The 19650-nt window shown below is 39.4% G+C and overlaps 1 pseudogene; it reads left to right on the forward strand.

The window, feature by feature from the left end:
* The first annotated feature begins 2498 nt into the window (after positions 1–2498).
* On the forward strand, positions 2499–14142 carry LOC122693158 (annotated as a pseudogene).
* The last annotated feature ends 5508 nt before the right edge of the window (positions 14143–19650 follow it).

Raw genomic sequence — 19650 nt, forward strand, 5'->3', positions numbered from 1 at the left:
GAAGCTGAGGACTTAAGAGAAGTGGACTGTGACTCGGGACAGAAGTCTTCCTATTCTCTGAGACTCTGCAGGGACTGGGGGGTTGTGGTGTCTGGCTTCTGAGACAGAAGGGCAAGATTAGAGCAATGAAGCAGATCTTTGGGTGAAAGAGCAAGCTCTCTGAGAGCAATTACAATAGTGCTCGAGCCAAGCAGGGCACCAACTTGGACCAGGACTCCAGGGTAGATTTGGGACTGAGCTATAGTTGTAAGTTATTTTCTGTGTTGAAATCCTGCCCGATAAAACAATGGCTTAAACTGTGTTATGGAGAATTAGTTAAAAGTTGGGCCACACTGGTGAGTTCCCTGGTGGTCTAATGGTAAGGATTCCAGGCTTTCACTGCCGTGGCTCAGGTTCAATCTCTGGTCAGGGAACTGCGATTCTGAAAAAAAAAAAAGTACCCACATTTGGGCAAATCAATGAAAGAAGCACAATGTCCAGGCTATGTGCCCATGTGAACCTTATCCACCACGTGTGTTAGAGTTGATAGGACCCAATGGATGATAGCTCTGTTTCCTGCCGAAACATGGAACCTACTGAGAGAAATGAAACAGTAAGCAGCAAGAGAGCAAAAATGCCACCTTTGTTACCATTAAAAGTATTGAAGGATGTAGATTAGGTAGCCAGTTTACTGTGTCATCTCTAAACTGAACTTACCTACCTCCTCATAGGCAGTGCTGGACAATCATCTGGAAAAGCAGAGCAGACTGTGCACCCTATGGGCAGACAAAACTCAAAGAAAAAAGGAGGATGAACTTGATAATTTCAGTTTTGTCTTTCAAACTTTCCATTCCACTCCTCCCCTAGGGACCAGACAGTGAAAGGAGCAGAGAAAGGCCAGGAATGTTAGACATGAAGCCAGAGCAAAGAAGGTTTGCTATTCCCCAAAATAGTACTGAAACAGCCAGTGTCAAGGCCAATCATCGTAACAATCTTGATTATAACATCATAATTAATGATCTGCTAAAATGATGACCAGAAAGAGAAATACATAACAAATTTATGAATTATGATCACCTTTATTTTATACTCACCAATAGAACGCCCAGACATGCAGTAATAATTAAAATCATTCATCTTGAATATTTTGCCAATTTTTGGTCATATTGAAAGACATTAGCTTTACACATATTTCAATTTTATTACTCTGAAGGTATATTTCTCAAGGTTGGAGGATGGAATAGATTTTCTTGAACAAGTTGTCCACTTGATTGATGATCTATACATATGTAGACATTTAATATGAGGGCTTCCATTTGAATTCTTGTCCTACTTCCTAGACTTAGCCTCCATAACTTGTAGTTCTGTTGCAGCAAGAAATGAAAGGGAGCCTGTCCTGGTGAGTTTACCATGTGGGAGTGCTTTGGAAATGACAGGGCTAACAGAGGAGCAGACCTATTCGCTACTCTTGTGGCAAAATAAACATAAGCTGCTACATGGAACTTGGCCAATCGCATAAGTTAGAACTGAGGGAAAATAAGCATCCCCACGGGCTTATCCCCTGGTGGCTCAGACGTTTAAGAATCTGCCTGCACTGCGGGAAACCCAGGTTCAATCCTGGGGTCTGGAAGATCTCTTGGAGGAGGGCATGGAAACCCACTCCAGTATTCTTGCCTGGAGAATCCCATGGACAGAGGAGCCTGATGGGCTATCGTCCATGGGGGCTACGGTCCATGGGGTTGTAAGGAATCAGAGGCAAGGCGACTGAGTAACTAACATTTTCACTTTCACTTTTCAAGCATCCCCACACCCCATGAGATCCAAGGAGTTGTCATCTAGCAGGCAGGACATGTCAACAGGCTCTCCTAGGGAGGGATGTTATTCAGAGTGAGGTGAACAGCAGTGTTGGGTGGTACACCGAGCCTCCAGCAAGACCTCAGATAAGCTATGGGGGCTGGAGGCCCAGTCTAATCCCTTGGGGGAAAAAATGACAAAGCCTAAGCATTTTTACAAATCCAGTGTTGTAGTCAGCAAAGATTCTACTTCCTGCAGATGGTCCTGGGGTCTAAAGCAGACATACCCTGAGCAAACATAGGGTTATAGCAGACATACCTCAAGCAAACAATTGGGGAGGGTGTGCAGCTTACAGGGTAGTAGTGTTAGGGTACCCTGGCTCACCCCGCAAGTTTGTAGGGCTAATAACAGTACGATTAATCTCAGACACCATCTATGGGTGAAAATGGGCTCTCTCTATATATTGCCTGCCTTGGTCAGGACTGTCTCCAAACCTGAGAAGTCGATGGTTAGAATGCTGGACCCAGAAAACAGAAAAGCAAGGACTTTCGGGCATCAGGAGTTGGCCCTGGAGGAGCTATTTTTGACAAGAAAGCCTTTCAGCATCCATCACACACAACATGTCAATTACTCAGTCCCACAAAACATTCATTCTGAGCAGAAACAAGTAAATTTTGGTTGATATTTTTTATTTTTTATTTATTTATTTTGGGGGGGGGGGGGGGATGCGGCGCAGACTGGGGATCACCGAGATTCCGGAGTCGCCGCCCGGCCCCCGGCTGCGCCTGCGCGCTCGCGCCCCACCCGCCAGCTCCCTCTCCTGGTTGATATTTTTTAAATACTCAGATTGCTGAGTGGCAGCACACTGTAGGGGTAGAAGCAGGGGACTGATCACAAGACTGCAGGGACCGTCTTTGGCATGAATTGGTGATGGAAGGAAGCAGGATGATCAGGTGAAGTGGAGGAAATCACAGAGCGGAGAAAGATAAGAAAACTACCAAAGCGAAATCATTGGGAAGAAGGGAAGGGACGACAGGGGAGCACAGGGGAGGGCTGGCCTGAGCATTTACTGTGGCAGGAAGGAAGGCAGAAGAAACGGAACCCAGGTGCTATGCTGTGCTGCGCTCAGTCGCTCAGTCACATCCAACTCTTTGCAACCCCACGGACTGTAGCCCGCCAGGCTCCTCTGTCCATGGGGATTCTCCAGGCAAGAATACTGGCGTGGGTAGCCTATCCCTTCTCCAGGAGATCTTCCCAATCCAAGAATCAAACAGAGGTCTCCTGCATCACACACAGATTATTTACCAGCTGAGCTACCAGGGAAGCCTGGAATGAAGGATATGTATGATTTATTCAACTCCCACTATGTGTCAGGACACTCTAAGGAGCTCCATACATCTCAATCCATTGAGTCCACACAACACCATGAGGCAGGTATTACTATATCCTCATTTTACAGAAGAAACTCAGCCACTACCTTACAGGTAACTCGCCCCAGATCCCATAACTAGGAAGTGGCAGAGCTGAAATTTGAACCTGGGCAATTGGACACCACATTTTGAGTTCTTAATACTAATACTAAATCACTCCACATGGGGAGGCTAGTAGATTTGATGGTGGGAAGAACTGCAGAGAATGGTAAGTGATGCCTCTCAGGAAACTTGCTTTATAAAAGGCCTCTAATAAACAAAAAGGAAATCTCTCTCACATGAAATTCCCAAACGTAATGTCTATCATTCAGGAGCATTTGAAGAATCTAGAATGTGTTTGGACTAGCAATAAACACAATATGCTTTTTTCATCTTGGCCACTAGAGGGAAGAGTGGAATGTCAAAAAATTTGGATATCTTGCATGGGTTCTCAATGGCTGAAAATTACTGTTAGTTCTTGCCTTAACATTGACAGTAATAAAAACTTCTTTGTATTTACCTGTGAGAGATAATTTTCAAATAAAAGTTATGAAGTATTCATAAACATTTTTCTCCACTTTCTGAAAATGTATTATGCTAAGTGAAAGAATGTAGGCACAAGAGACTACATATTGTATGATTCCATTTATATAAAATGCCCAGAAAATGCAAAGCTCTAAACAGAAAGTAAATTAGTATATGCCTGAGTTGAGATTCAGGGGAACAGAGTTTGACTGTTAATGTGTGTGAAGGATCTTGAGTGATGGAAGTATTTTAAAACATGGTGATATATGGGGATAATTGCACATGTAAAACAGTACAATAATTGTATTAAAAATCAGAGAGAATTCCCTCATGGTCCAGTGGTTAAGACTCCATGTTCTCATCATGGAAGGCCCAGGATCAATCCCTGGTTGGGGAATTAAGACCTTACAAGCCACATGGTGTGGCCAAAAAAAAAAAAAAAAAATTATTCAATTCTACACTTGAGTGAAATATGTGATATGTAAAATATGCCTCAACATAATTACTGAAAAAAAAAGAAAGGTAACATTTTGTAAACCAACCTCCCCGCAAAACCTTATGTTTTCAAAAAAACTGAAAATATAAGTTTAAGTACACATAGGAATTTCTAGAAGGACACCCACTATTTAGTGATTAAACAATGCTATTGGGGGGAAAACTGGGAACTTTTTAATACACTATGTTTTTCTGTATGGGGGGCAATAATTTATTTTAAAATTATTTTAAAATATTTTTGTGAGATAGGAATATATAAAATGTAATGGAATTATAAGTATCATTTCCTTTGGTTAGTAAAACATTGCTTATATTCTTGTCTCTCTACATTTATTTTTTAATTAAAAATGATTATATATTACTTTTACAATAAAAATTGGAAAGAGCTTACTTTTAGTATATGTGCTGCTGAAGCAAGCACATGGAAATAACTTAATTTAAAATAAAAAACCGGGAAATATTCAAATAGCTTTTTAAAAAGTCACCTTTAGTAGAAAGGTTTATTATATATATATGTGTGTGTGTGTGTATATATATATATGTATATATATATGTGTGTGTATATATATATAATACTTCAATCCTAAAGGAAATCAACCCTGAATATTCATTGGAAGGACTGATTCCAAAGCTGAAGCTCCAATCCTTTAGTCACCTGATGCAAAGAGTAGACTCATTGGAAAAGATCCTGATGCTGGGAAAGGTTGAGAACAGGAGGAGAAGGGGGCGACAGAGGATGAGATAGCGGGATGGTATCATTGATTCAATGGACATGAGTTTGAGCAAACTCTAGGAAAGAGTGAAGGACAGGGAAGCCTGGCGTGCTGCAATCCATGGGGTCACAAAGAGCTGGACACACTGACCAAATGAACAACAGAAATATTTCATATATAATGGGAGATTATTTTAGCTTAACAAAGGAGCTTAGACACTTAGATAAAGGGAGGCAACAACCATTGGACTTTGAGCTTGGATGCTGTCTAGTGAAGCTGGAAAGTATTCTGTTCTCGTTTTTATTTACATCTACAAAATTATATAGAGGTGGGAGAAAAAAAAAACACCTTTGTGAGATTAGAGCTTTGGATATAGACCCTCCCTTTTAAGATCACATTTGTAACACATGTCTGATGGCAAAGAAGGCTGTGGGAAGCCTGGTAAGACTCATACAGTTAAAATGACAGTGGGAGACACTGGCCTTATACAGAGGAAAACGTGATTCAAAAAGACACGTGCGCCTCGGGGCTCATTGCAGCACTATTTACAATAGCTGGGGCATGGAAGCAGCCTAAGTGTTCATCAACAGAGGAAAGGATGAAGAAGATGTGGTACATATATTCAATGGAATATTCCTCAGCCACAAGAAGAAACAAAACTGGGTCATTTATAGAGATGTGGATGGACCTAGAGACTATCATACAGAGTAAAATATATCAGAAAGAGAAAAACACTTATTGTATATTAACACATATATGTGAAATCTAGAAAAAATGAGACAGAAAAGCTTATTTGCAAAACAGAAATAGAGACACAGACATAGAGAACAAACATATGAATACCAAAGGGGAAAAGAGCGGGTGGGAGGAATTGGGAAACTGGGGTTGACATATGTACACTTTGGATACTATATATAAAATAGATAATTAATGAGAATGTACTGTATAGCACAGGGAACTCTACTCAATGCTCTATGGTGACCTAAATGGGAAAGAAATCCAAAAAAGAGAAGATAAGCATATGCTATATCTATATGAATCATTTTGCTGTACAGTGACTAATACAACATTGTAAAGCAATTATCCTCCAATTTAAAAAATTACCCCTACTTCACAATATTGTTGCTATTTTAGTCATTAAGTCATGTCTGACCCCTTAGTGACACCATGGACTTTAGCCCACCAGGCTTCTCTGTCCATGGGATTTCCCAGGCAAGAATACTGGAGTGGTAGCCATTTCCTTATCCAGGGGATCTTCCTGACCCAGGGACTGAAATAGTGTCTCCTGTCTGGCAGACAGATTCTTTACCACTGAGCCATCTGTGAAGCCCAAAGCAGCTATACTCCAATAAAAATTAATTTTTAAAAAGTGGCAGTGGGAGAGGAAAATGCTTTGGGAAAAATTTACTGTTGGGAAGGGACAATGTACCTGATGATCCAGACCTTTCGAAAGTACTCGAATCATTGGAGGTACATTGAGTCACTGTACATTGGAGTACATTGAATCATTGCCTGGGGCACAAGGTAAGCTGAGGCATGAATTTCTCCCTCCTTAAATACTATGAAATGCCTTGTAGTTGGGGGAAAGTGTCTGCAAGTAATCAATCAGAAGCACCACATTGAGAAAGTCACTTCTAAGAGTTCAGTTCAGTCACTCAGTCGTGCCTAAGTCTTTGTGACCCCATGGACTGCAGCACACCAGGCTTCCCTGTCCATCACCAACACGCTGAGCTTGCTCAAACTTGTGTCCATTGAGTCGATGATGCCATCCAACCATCTCATCCTCTGTTGCCCCCTTCTCCTCCTACCTTCAATCTTTCCCAGCATCAGAGTCTTTTTCAGTGAGTCAGCTCTTCATATCAGGTGGCAAAAGTATTGGAGCTTAGCTTCAGCATAAGTTCTTTCAATGAATATTCAGGACTGATTTCCTTTAGGATGGAATGGTTGGATCTCCTTACAGTCCAAGGAACTCTCAAGAGTCTTCTCCAACACTGCGGTTCAAAAGCATCAATTCTTCGGTGCTCAGCTTTTTTTATGGTCCAATTCTCATATCCATACATGACTACTGGAAAAATGATAGCTTTGATTAGACGGACCTTTGTCAGAAAAGTAATGTCTCTGCTTTTTTAATATGCTGTCTAGGTTTGTCATAGCTTTTCTTTCAAGGAGCAAGCATTTTTAAATTTCATGGTTGCAGTCACCATCTGCTGTGATTTTGAAACCCAAGAAAACAAAGTCTGTCACTGTTTCCATTGTTTCCCCATCTATTTGTCATGAAGTGATGGGACCGGATGCCATGTTCTTAGTTTTATGATTTATGAATGTTTTGTTTTTAGCCAACTTTTTCTCTCTCCTCATCAAGAGGCTCTTTAGTTCCTCTTCGCTTTCTGCCATAAGGGTGGTGTCATCTGCATATCTGAGGTTATCGATATTTCTCCTAGCAATCTTGATTCCAACTTGTGATTCATCCAGTTTGGCATTTTGCATAATGTAATACTATGCATATAAATTAAATAAGCAGGGTGAAAATATACAGCCTTAACATACTCCTTTCCCAATTTGGAACCCGTCCATTGTTCCACATCCGGTTCTAACTGTTGCTTCTTGACTTGCATACAGATTTCTCAGAAGGCAGGTAAGGTGGTCTGGTATCCCCATCTCTTTAAGAATTTTCCAGTTTGTTGTGATCCACACAGCCACACAGTCAAAGGTTTTGGTGTAGTCAATAAAGCAGATGTTTTTCTGGAACTCTTTTGCTTTTTCTATGATCCAGTGGTTGTTGGCAATTTGATCTCTGGTTCCTCTGCCTTTTCTAAATCCAGCTTGAACATCTGGAAGTTCACGGTTCATGTACTTTGAAGCCTGGCCTGGAGAATTTTGAGCATGACTTTGCTAGCGTGTAGTAAAGTACCTGGAAGAAACACTGAACCCCAGCCATACTTGCAGACACCTATATCAGTAACCATGGAAACAGAAAGCAGGACACCAGAGCTACTAGAAATGTACCTTTGAATAGAAGTCTGTTGAAGACAAGGATTTTTGTCTGTTTTAGTGTCTGTTTAGAACAGTGCCTGCCATGTAGCAGGTACTCAACAGTGACTTACGTAAAGATGAATGGATGAAAGAAAGAATGTATGAGTGAGCACCCAGCTAGGCCCTTGACTTGTGATTCTATCTGAGTTTCAGCACAACAGCTATCCTGGCAGGTAGGCAAGGACCCTGGAGGCCACAGTGAAGGGTAGGCAAGGTCTGGAATCAGTGATTTCATCTAAAGCATGTTTTCATCTAAAGGAAAACTTTTTACCAGCTCATTCTAGCAAGTCAAGAGTGAGGTTGCCCTGTCATCCCACTGGTGCTCAGGAGTGGTTTAACTCCCTCTCTGCTCCTGTGTGCCCTCCAAAAACTTTGACTGTTTCCCAAGAGAGGGACTTTTGACTTGGTTCTAGACAGAAGTAACCAGATTTCAGAAACAGAAATCATCCTTTGCATGGTCCAGTTGCAATCTTGCTTAAGATTTTGGGGTTTTTAAATAGGGGAAGAATATCAGAAAATACCTTTCAAATAATGATTTTTTTAAAAAAATTATCTCTTAATTAGAATTTAATGGTTAGGCTGCAGATGTATGTATTATTCCCCCCGAAAAATGAAAATTTAAATTCAAATCATCTAATAAAATGCCTTATTTTGTATTTCTCACTTCTGAACCAACGAAATGCCCAAGAATATCATAATTGTCTTATGTTCTATTGCCTTAAAATAAAGTGAAACTTTCTGTGGTTGAAAAATAGTACATGGAGAAGGCAATGGCACCCCACTCCAGTACTCTTGCCTGGAAAGTCCCATGGATGGAGGAGCATGGTAGGCTACAGTTCACGGGGTCTCAAAGAGTCGGACACGACCGAGCGACCTCGTTTCACTTCATATTGTATACCTGAAACTAATATTGTATGTCAACTATAGTTCAATAAAAAGTAAAATAACTCTAGAACAAAAATGTTGAAAAAAAAAAAGAAAAGAAAAATAGTACAAAACAGTCCAGATGGGTTAACTGAGACAAATAAAATATTTGACTAATGGCAAAAAGCATTGCCTCTAGGTACTAGTGTTCTGATTATGTAACACCTACGTTAGTTTTTTTTTTTTTTTTTTGGTTCATGTGAAAACATGGGAATGATTTAGGCCTGAAGACAGCATTAACTGTGGAAAAGGACCAGAAAAGCAATGATTGTGTCCAAGTCCCTGCTCTGTGATGACTAAGGTATATAACCTTATATCCACCAGTTTAGTGCTCTAGGTAGCACTGAAACTCATCCAGCCTACTGGGGCATACACCCTAATTAGACAGTAGCAGTGCCCCCTACAGGAATCACCTGCAAATCCCAAATATTTTATTTAATTAATTTATATATATATATATATATATATATATGTATATAAGACTTCCCAGGTGGTGGAATAGTAAAGAATCTGCCTGCCAAATGCAGGAGATGCAGGAGACTCAATCCCTGGATTGAGATTGAATCCCTGGGATTCAATCCCTGGGTCAGGAAGATCCCCTGCAGAAGGAAATCCACGGACAGAGGAGACTGGTGGTCTATATATTGTCCATGGGGTCGCAAAGAGTCGGACATGACTTAGGGACTAAACAACTGCTCTGGACAATCTGGGTCATTTCTTTCTTTTCCAAGCTCTGGATGGCCCATTCCCAATTTCCTGTTGACCACAAAAAATGAGAATCTAGCCTCTCATCTGCAACACCTATGGCTAAGGGGAAAAACTGTTCTTAAATTTCCAGTTGAGAGGTTATGCAGAGGGGCACGATCACAGGTCTTTGATCACTCAGCAAATCACAGAACCTGTAACGGAGTCCAGAAAGGAATCATAGCAAAGTGCTCAGTCCTATAACTTGGGCAGCCTCAAAATGAAACTGAAATCATTTTCCATATTTATTGTAGGGCAATCAAGTAACAGACTTTTTTTTTTTTTTAACTTTTTCAACCAATTATGAAAGATGGTAAGCATGTAGATTTCTTGGGATACTTTGGATAAGGCCTGAAATAAGCATGATTGGTTCTAAAGTCAGGTAGATCCCCATTCCATGTTTTACATTTTTTTAAAAATAAAGCAGGCAATTGCTTCAATAAAATGCCTGGAAGAAAATCAAATATTTTCAAACCCTTCGGAGGAAAGGAATTTTTGTAAAATTAAAACTTGCCAAAGGGAGAAAAAAGCAAGTAATAGGTAATCCTTAAAATCTCAAAGAGGAAAAAAAAAAAAAAAAACCCAGCTATAATGCCTTTATCCATACCATCATACACCATGATTCAACTCACCTTCCACTGAGTCATTTATCATTCGTACCTGGGCCCATACCAGGATTCTCTCTCACCTCCTACATGACAGGAGTCCAAAGGAGGAGAGAAGACAGCTTCTTATCTGCCTCTTTTGGCTGGGGAGAGCATTTTGGCTGTCACTTGCAGCTCTGCTTCCAAGCCAAAAGTGACTGGGGAAGTGCCTAGCTGGTTTTATCTTTTTAAAAAAATTTTACTGTTATTTTTTGGCTATGCAGGGTGGCATGTGAGATCTTAGTTTCCTAACCAAGGATCAAACTTGTTGCCACCTCCCTACCCCTGGCATTGGAAGCATGGAGTCCTAGACACTGAAGTCCCTGGTTTTATTTTTTCTGAGAGTGGAGAATGTGATAGAGAAATGCAATTTATTCATGTTTTCTGTGTCTCCTACAGAGTTCCCTGGGACTCGTGTAGGGAGGCAGAAAAGGATTCCCTCTATGACTTCTCCTAAGTTCTAAGATGTTTTAAGTAGGAGTCAATTACATTATAATTGAATGACTACTCATTACTATACTTCTTTTCCCTGTTAAAGAAATATAATATTCATTCTTTAAAATGACAGCTGACTGAAGTCATTGTAGTGAATGATTAACTTTGAGTGGATGGTTTAAAGTACTAAAAGAGTTTATATTCAATAAACTTGCTCATAAATCTGTAAGTATTGCCTTTTCTTTCTACCTGCTTCTACATTTCTCTGTATTAATTCTCACATTTTCCCTGGTGGCACAGTGGTAAAGGTTCCACCTGTCAATGCAGGAGACATGGGTTAGATCCCTGGGTTGGGAAGATTCCCTGGAGAAGGAAATGACAACCCACTACAGTATTTTTGCCTGGGAAATCCCATGGGCAGAGGGGCCTTGCGGGCTACAGTCCATGGGGTTGCAAAGAGTCACACAACTTAGCAACTTAAACAATTATACATTACAGACAACTCGCATTTTCCATTCAACATTATATTTTTGAGATTTATCCATGTTGATATATATCATTTTATTTCTTTCATTTTCATTGCTATGTACTATCCACATTCTTCCCACCCACCTCAGTGCTTTTCTGCTTATATAAATGTATAATCCTCCATTTTTTAAATTCATTATTGACTAGAAGTTGAAATAATAAATCATTAATTTCAATGGCACTTAGTAGAAAATATTAAGAAGCCAGTGAAAGGAGATTTTGAGAACTTCAAGAACCACGTTAACAATGTATTCTTTCTTTGGAAAGAAATGTAAGGATTAATACTGTATTTGCATACCAGTTACCAAAAATTTAAGTGAAATCTATACATGTTTTTTTTTTTTTATACATTTTTTTTCTATCCTATCAACAGAAAATAGCTTTTCTAAGTTTGTTAACTAAAAATGGCCAAAAACATTGTTAAAGGTTTATTTGAGTAAGTAATTATGTTTGCTGAAATATTTGCTGCAAAAAATTGTTTGTTTACTTTACAAATTACGTTTGCATAGGAGGTTGCTGCTGCTCAATACCTTTGTCATATTTAATCACTGTCACCTGACTGCTAATGTAAAACCCTGAACTTTTTTACCCCTGCTAAGCCACATGGCCAGTGGGATCTCAGTTCCCCAACCAGGGATTGAACCCTGGCCACCGCAGTGAAATCCTAACCACAGGGCAACCAGGGAACTCCCTAAACTTTTTCTTATTAATGTGGGATATATAATTGATTATAAGGTGTATTTAATAGATAAGGGTATTCCTCTTTGTAACCAAGTAGAAAAATGAATAAGGAACTCAAACAGATTGAATATCCACCGAGAATCTCAATTTTCCAGGAAACAATTATACCAATGAACAAAATCATTTTTCCATTTTCTATTGAAATTCATTTAGGTTATTTTCATTTTATTCACTATTACAGTGTTTCTCTGACCATTCTGGCACATATCACCAAGAGCACATGTGAGAGTTTACATTTCTAGAAACATTCCTAAAAATGGAATTGTTGGGTCACAGGGTATCTTCATCTTTACTGCTACTGCTGCTACTGCTAAGTCACTTCAGTCGTGTCGGACTCTGCGCGATTTTGCCAAATTCCTTTTCAAATTGGATCTGCCAATAAACATTGAATATTTAAACACATCCCTTGGTACCCAGATAATCATGATGGTGTGATCACTCATCTAGAGCCAGACATCCTGGAATGTGAAGTCAAGTGCGCCTTAGGAAGGGTCACTATGAACAAAGCTAGTGGAGGTGATGGAATTCCAGTTGAGCTATTTCAAATCCTAAAAGATGATGCTGTGAAAGTGCTGCACTCAATATGCCAGCAAATTTGGAAAACTCAGCAGTGGCCACAGGACTGGAAAAGGTCAGTTTTCTTTTCTTTTTTTTAGAAAGGTCAGTTTTCATTCCAATCCCAAAGAAAAGCAATGCCAAAGAATGCTCAAACTATCACACAGTTGTACTCATCTCACACGCTAGCAAAGTAATGCTCAAAATTCTCCAAGCCAGGCTTCAACAGAATGTGAACTATGAACTTCCAGATGTTCAAACTGGACTTAGAAAAGGCAGAGGTACCATAGATCTAATTGCCAACATCCACTGGATCATCAAAAAAGCAAAAGAGTTCCAGAAAAACATATATTTCTGCTTTAATGACTATGCCAAAGCCTTTGACTGTGCGGATCACAACAAACTGTAGAAATTTCTGAAAGAGATGTGAATACCGGACCACCCGACCTGCCTCCTGAGAAATCTGTATGCAGGTCAAGAAGCAACAGCTAGAACTGGATATGAAACAAAAGACTGGTTCCAAATCGGCAAAGGAGTACGTCAAGGCTGTATATTGTTACCCTGCTTATTTAACTTATATGCAGAGTACATCATGAGAAATGCTGAGCTGGATGAATCACAAGCTGGAATCAAAATTGCCCAGAGAAATGTCAATAACCTCAGATATGCAGATGACACCACTCTTATGGCAGAAAGTGAAGAAGAACTAAAGAGCCTTTTGACGAAAGTGAAAGAGGAGAGTGAAAAGGTTGGCTTAAAACTCAACATTCAGAAAACTAAGATCATGGCATCTGGTCCCATCATTTCATGGCAAATAAGTGGGGAAACAATGGAAACAGTGGCAGACTATTTTGGGGGGCTCCAAAACCACTGCAGATGGTGACTACAGCCGTGAAATTAAAAGATGCTTGTTGCCTTTCCGTCAGGCGGCAGCCATCAGGGTGAGCCGAGGTGGGCGCCTACAAGTACATCCAGGAGCTGTGGAAGAAGAAGCAGTCGGACGGGATGCGCTTCCTGCTGCGAGCGCGCTGCTGGCAGGACCGCCAGCTCTCGGCGCTGCACCGCGCCCCGCGCCCCGCCAGGCCCGACAAGGCGCGCAGGCTGGGCTACAAGGCCAAGCAAGGCTATGTCATAGACCGGATCCATGGGCGCCGCGGGGGCCGCAAACGCCCCGTTCCTGAGGGTGCCACCTACGGCAAGCCTGTCCACCATGTGTCAACCAGCTCAAGTTTGCTCGAAGCCTGCAGTCGGTTGCGGAGGGGCGCGCTGGCAGCCACTGTGGGGCCCTGAGGGTCCTGAATTCCTATTGGGATGGTGAAGATGCTACATACAAATTCTTTGAGGTATCCTCATTGATCCATTCCATAAAGCTATCAGAAGAAACCCTAACACCCAGTGGATCACCAAACCAGTCCACAAGCACAGGGGGATGCGGGGGCTGACTTCTGCAGGCAGAAAGAGCCGCGGCCTGGGCAAGGGCCACAAGTTCCGCCACACTATCGGCTCTCGTTGTCTGGCTTGGAGAAGGCTCAATACTCTCCAGCTCCACCGCTACCGCTAATATACGTAATGTTTGTAAAGTTCTTATCTAATAAACAATTTAGGACGTTAAAAAAAAAAAAAGATGCTTGCTCTTTGGAAGAAAAGTTATGACCAACCTAGACAGTTTATTTAAAAGCAGAGACATTACTTTGCCATTAAAGGTCTTTCTAGTCAAAGCTATAGTTTTTCCAGTGGTCATGTGTGGATGTGAGAGTTGGACTTTAAAGAAAGCTGAGCGCTGAAGAATTGATGCTTTTGAACTGTGGTGTTGGAGAAGACTCTTGAGAGTCCCTTGGACATCAAGGAGATCCAACCAGTCCATCCTAAAGGAAATCAGTCCTGAATATTCATTGAAAGGACTGATGCTAAAGCTGAAACTCCAATACTTTGGCCACCTGATGCAAAGAACTGACTCATTTGAAAAGACCCTGATGCTGGGAAAGATTGAAGGCGGGAGGATAAGGGGACGACAGAGGATGAGATGGTTGGATGGCATCACTGACTCAATGGACATGAGTTTGTGTAAACTCCGGGAGTTGGTGATGGACAGGGAGGCCTAATGTGCTGCAGTCCATGGGGTCACAAAGAGTCAGACATGACTGAGCGACTGAACTGAACTGAACTGGTACTATTAGATTTTTGAAGTTTTTACAAATTTGATAGTATGCATTTTTTGCATATTATTGCTTTTGTTTGCTTTTTTATTGGTTACCCATAAAGTTGAGAATCTATTTGTATATATATTAGCCATTCAGCTTCTTTCATCTATGAATTCTTATTCTTTGTGAATTACTGCTGAGGATGTTTCTCTTTTTCTTTTTATTGGTAGAAATTCTTGAAATAGCCTAGATTCTTATATCTCTGAAGGTTTTATATCTTGTGGCTTATCTTTTCGCTTTCATTGTGGTTATTTTTATTGTATAGAGGTTTTATATTAATATAATCAAATGTATCAGTCTTTTTCTTCTGCTTTGTAATTTTGTGTCTTTGAGGGATCCTTCTCTTTTCTGAAGTCAAAGAAATATTTCCTTACAAAAATTATAGAATTTAAGAAAAAAAAATTATAGAATTTTTCTTCTCACTTTTAAATTGTTAATCAATCTGGACTTTTTTGAGTGTGTGTTGTGAGATAAGCTAGTTTTATTTTATTTTTCCATATGGATATTCAGTAGTCCCTGTACCACTTACTAAAGAGTTCATCATTTCCTCAGTGATTTCAAACCAAGCATAATACTCCTATTCAGATATGTGTGGGCTTATTTCTCAATTGCCTATTCTTTTTCACTGCTGTTTGTTCATCTCTTTAGCTATTGCTGTTAGTCGCTCAGTCATTCTAGAGAGGATCATCATTTCCTTCTACACTATTCAGCTATACCAACTATTAATACTTTCATTGCTATAGCTTTATAAGTTTTTATATCTAGTAAACAATCACACAACTACCTTCATTTTTCACCATACATTTTTAGCCATATATTTATATTACATTGAAAGCTATGGAAACTTGACTAGACAGAACTCATCCATACAAATATAATCCACACAGTCCAGATGATGGCCAGTTGCGTGCACTAAGAGCATGAGAAGTTCTGCTTCCAATTAATGCTGAGTTATGAGGAAATTGACTTTCAGAGAGAAGCAAAAAATACTACAGTAACCAAAATAGCCAAGAGGTATAAAAGGGTCAGATGAACTCTGCTTCACTACTACTGTTTTCATGGATGAATCTTTTGAAGTGAGTTTTTGTTGGACGAGAAATGTTTTTACAAAAACTTTTATAAGTTCCCAGATCAACTTTATCATACTGACTTGATTTTTGAATGAATTTTAAGGAATAGTATGAAGATATTGGGCTTTTCTGTTCAACTTTTCCCCTTCAGGACAGAGACAGTCATTGTTGTGGAGTCACGTTGAAATACTTGGGAAACAATCTCTTCAGGAACAGTGGAGCTAAAGTAATGTGAGGTGGCACGTGTAATTGCACTGGAATCTGCCTGCAGCTACAGTTCTCATGTAAATTGATTAACACGGTAATGCTTGTTCCAAAGCTGAAAAGTCTTCCCAGAGCACCACTGAACCGAAAGCCTGTGCTTGCTCTCTCTAGACTGTCAAGAAAGGCAGGAAGGAAAAGGTCTGGATGGAAACCTTAGCAAGATATCTATGAAGTAATGTTTTCTTTAAAAAAAAAAAAAAAAAAAAGGTGCAAATGGGATGAAAATTCCATTCAAAATGAAAAGTGGGCTTGGTACTAAAAGAAGAAAAATATAGGCTGATTTCTTTACCAAAAATAAAAAAGTAAAAAAAATATATATATATACATATATGTATTTACAACTGGGGATTTCTTCAGTTGATTTTCCAAATAATCTGAGAAAATTCTGGGTTTACAATCAAAATTATAAATATTTTAATAACATTGGTAATCTGAACTTTTCTCAAGATTTACCTCTTGGAATATATTTAGGTTGAATTTTTTTTGTTTTTTTAGGTTGAATTTTATAAAAAAAATGCCTTTTGGTAGGTCAAGAATGGCCAAAGATCAGCAGTTTCATAGAGGCAACTCTACAAAACAGGCCAAACTCTGTGAGCCTCATGACTTCATTCACCAAACACTTATTGAGGGCCTTAATATGGTCTTTCATCACAGGCAACTTCCAGTCTCTTCAGAGGTTCCAAAATATAAACAAATGACTGAAAAACAAAATGATAAGTGCAATAATAGAGTGAGGTATGTACATGCATGCTATGTAGCTTCATTTGTGTCTGACTCTTTGCCACCCTATGGATCATAGTTCACCAGGCTCCTCTGTCCATGGTATTCTCCAGGCAAGAATATTGGAGTGAGTTGCCATGCCCTCCTCAGGGGATCTTCCCTGTGTTGGCAGGCGGGTTTTTTTTTTTTTTTAACCACCAGTGCCACCTGGGAAGCCACAGAGTGAGGTATAGGCTGACACAGAAGAAGGTGTGGTGGTTTCAGCTCAGTCAGAGGAAAAGTGTTGCAGAGCAGATAATGTTTGAACTGAGTAATCAGAAAGAAGTTGAGCCAGCTGAGGAATTGGGAGAGTCTTTCCATTTGGAGTGAACTACGTGTACCAGTTCTTTGAGGCAAAATACAAGATAGTAAGTTCAAGCAACGATACTGCTAAATCATTGAGGCTGTTTGGGTCATGGGAGAGGGGAGGTGGCTGGAAGCTGTAGGAAAATAGGAGTAAAGACAAAAAAATAAGATTGAAGAGAGATTGAATAGTTGTGGTTTGTGGAGGGCCCTAAATATCATACTATAAAATAAGAATTTTGACTGCAAAGTAATCACAAATTCAAATGTCCTCAATCAGATATTGGTTGGGCTAGCGAAGAGTTTAAATTGGGAGATAACATGATCAACTAACCATTTTAGAAAAATAAGAGTGAACTGACCAATATGGAGATTTGCTAAGAGGCTGCAGGTATAAGGAATTGAACTAAGGTGACAATTTCAAGAGAGTTTGGAGATGAAATGGACTGGGAGGAGTTAGAAATGTGATGGTGATAAATTTGTAAAAAAGCTTAATTTCAGAATATTTTGCTACTCTTCGAGTTCTTATAAAATATATTATTTTCCTCATTGAAAGTTCCATATAAAAATCACTGCAGTATTAATTCAATCAATTATCATCTAAATATGAGTTTTAATAATCAGTTTAATTGGTCATTCTATTTGTTTTTGTTGTCGTTGTTCACATTGCCTGTCTTGTGGTATCTTAATTCGGCAACCAGGGACTGAACACTCACCCTCAGCAGTGAAAGCTCAGAGTCCTAACCACTGGACCACTAGGGAATTCCTCCTAAATGCTAATTTTCTCTTTATTCTCCTCCTACAACACAGAAATCACTCCATATGACTTAATCTCAGAAAATAAAAGTTAAGTTTTTAAGGTTAAGTTTAATCACTAATAGGGGCAATGAATATTTAAAATTATATATCCATGTGAAAAAGTCAAATAATAATGCTTAACTTTCTAAATTCCTCCAGCTTATTCACTAAAAACTTACCCCCAAATTTAAAATAAATACATTTTTTTCCTAGAAATTTCTTTAGAGGAATTTTTAACTGAGGGAAAACATTGTATGATGTGCTTTATTATAAAGGACAGTGTTGCCTCTGGTCAACAGATACTCTCTGACAGGACTAATACTTGGCACAGAAACTACTAACACATCCAGAAACTAATCTTCTTTGAATTCAGCTTCAACTCTCAAAAGCTGGCTGTGGAATACACTGTACTTTGTAATAGAAAATACACATTCTGAAAAACTGGACAGAGTAGTTACCTCAGATCCACTGTTCAAGACTGCTCCATACATTTCTTTCAACAGTTAAACTAATATTTAAATTTCATGAGCATGTCATTGATGAGAATGTGTATTACATTTTCCTAAACTTATTCTTCCTTTATATCTCTCTCTTCATCAAAGAGAAGTAGCTTGGTTGTCTGATTTTGATGCCAATTTTTATCTTTTGCAGTGGGTTTTCCATTTTAGGCCCCATACTCTATATTTCTCCCATTTTGACTTTTTCTTTAAATGCATCTTTTTGTTCTATTAAAATCAGTCAATGGTCTGATCGTTAAAATGTTGCTTATAGAATACCATTGTTAAACTTTCATTACACAGGTTGTTAAAGTCAAAAAAAGTTAATAAAATATAGGTTGCTGTTAGTCTTGAAAAGATTATTTTCAATAAATATTGAGTTTTAAGAGAAAAAAAAAAATCCTCTATGTACAGTCACACTTGGCATTTGGTAGTTCTAAAAAAAAAATTCAGAAAAGGCAACAGCTGGCCAGGAGGCTAAGCCAGATCAATTCTGTATCTGCTGGGCACAGCTAGTTCTTTCTTCATCCTGGTTAAGGAATGTGAAATGCAACATATGAAAGCTGGGCTGCACCAAATTCAAAATTTTATTTCCTAATATCTTAACTACACCTCTGCTTACACTGCTCCAGATTCATGGCTTAACACACAGCCATTTTTTTTTGCTCACAATTTTGAGGACCAGCAGTTTGGTCTGTGTTCAGCTGGGTGGTTCTTATCTGGTTTTGCCTGCCTCACTCACAATTGCAGCAGTTAGGCATGCTGATCTAGGGGAACCTCACTCACAGATCTGGGGCTGGCACCAGTGATAGATGGGGCCTCTCTCTCCACATGGTCTCTCATCCTCATGGACTAGTCCAGGCTTTTCCACTCAGTGGTCCCAGAGATCCAACAGAGGGAGAATTCTCGTGAGGTCACTTCCTCAGCATTCTACCAAGCAAAGTACAAGGCAAACCTAAATTCAAGGAGGTAAAAAAATAGTCCCCATCTCTTGACAGGAAGAGATGTAAAGTCACACTTCACAGGAGTGTGCATACAAGGGAAGAATGTGTAGCTACTTTTTTTCCCCAATCTGCTACACTAATCATAGCTCAAAATTCAGAAACAATACAGAAAAAGATTAATCAATTTGATTAAATAAAAACTAAAAATCTCTTATATTACAAAAACATCGTAAGCAAATGAAAAAGATTAATGACAAGCTTGAAAAAATGTTTATATTTTTGTCTACATCATAGA

Source organism: Cervus elaphus, chromosome 5, assembly GCF_910594005.1.
Source record: "Cervus elaphus chromosome 5, mCerEla1.1, whole genome shotgun sequence".
In the NCBI taxonomy this organism is placed as follows: Eukaryota; Metazoa; Chordata; class Mammalia; order Artiodactyla; family Cervidae; genus Cervus; species Cervus elaphus.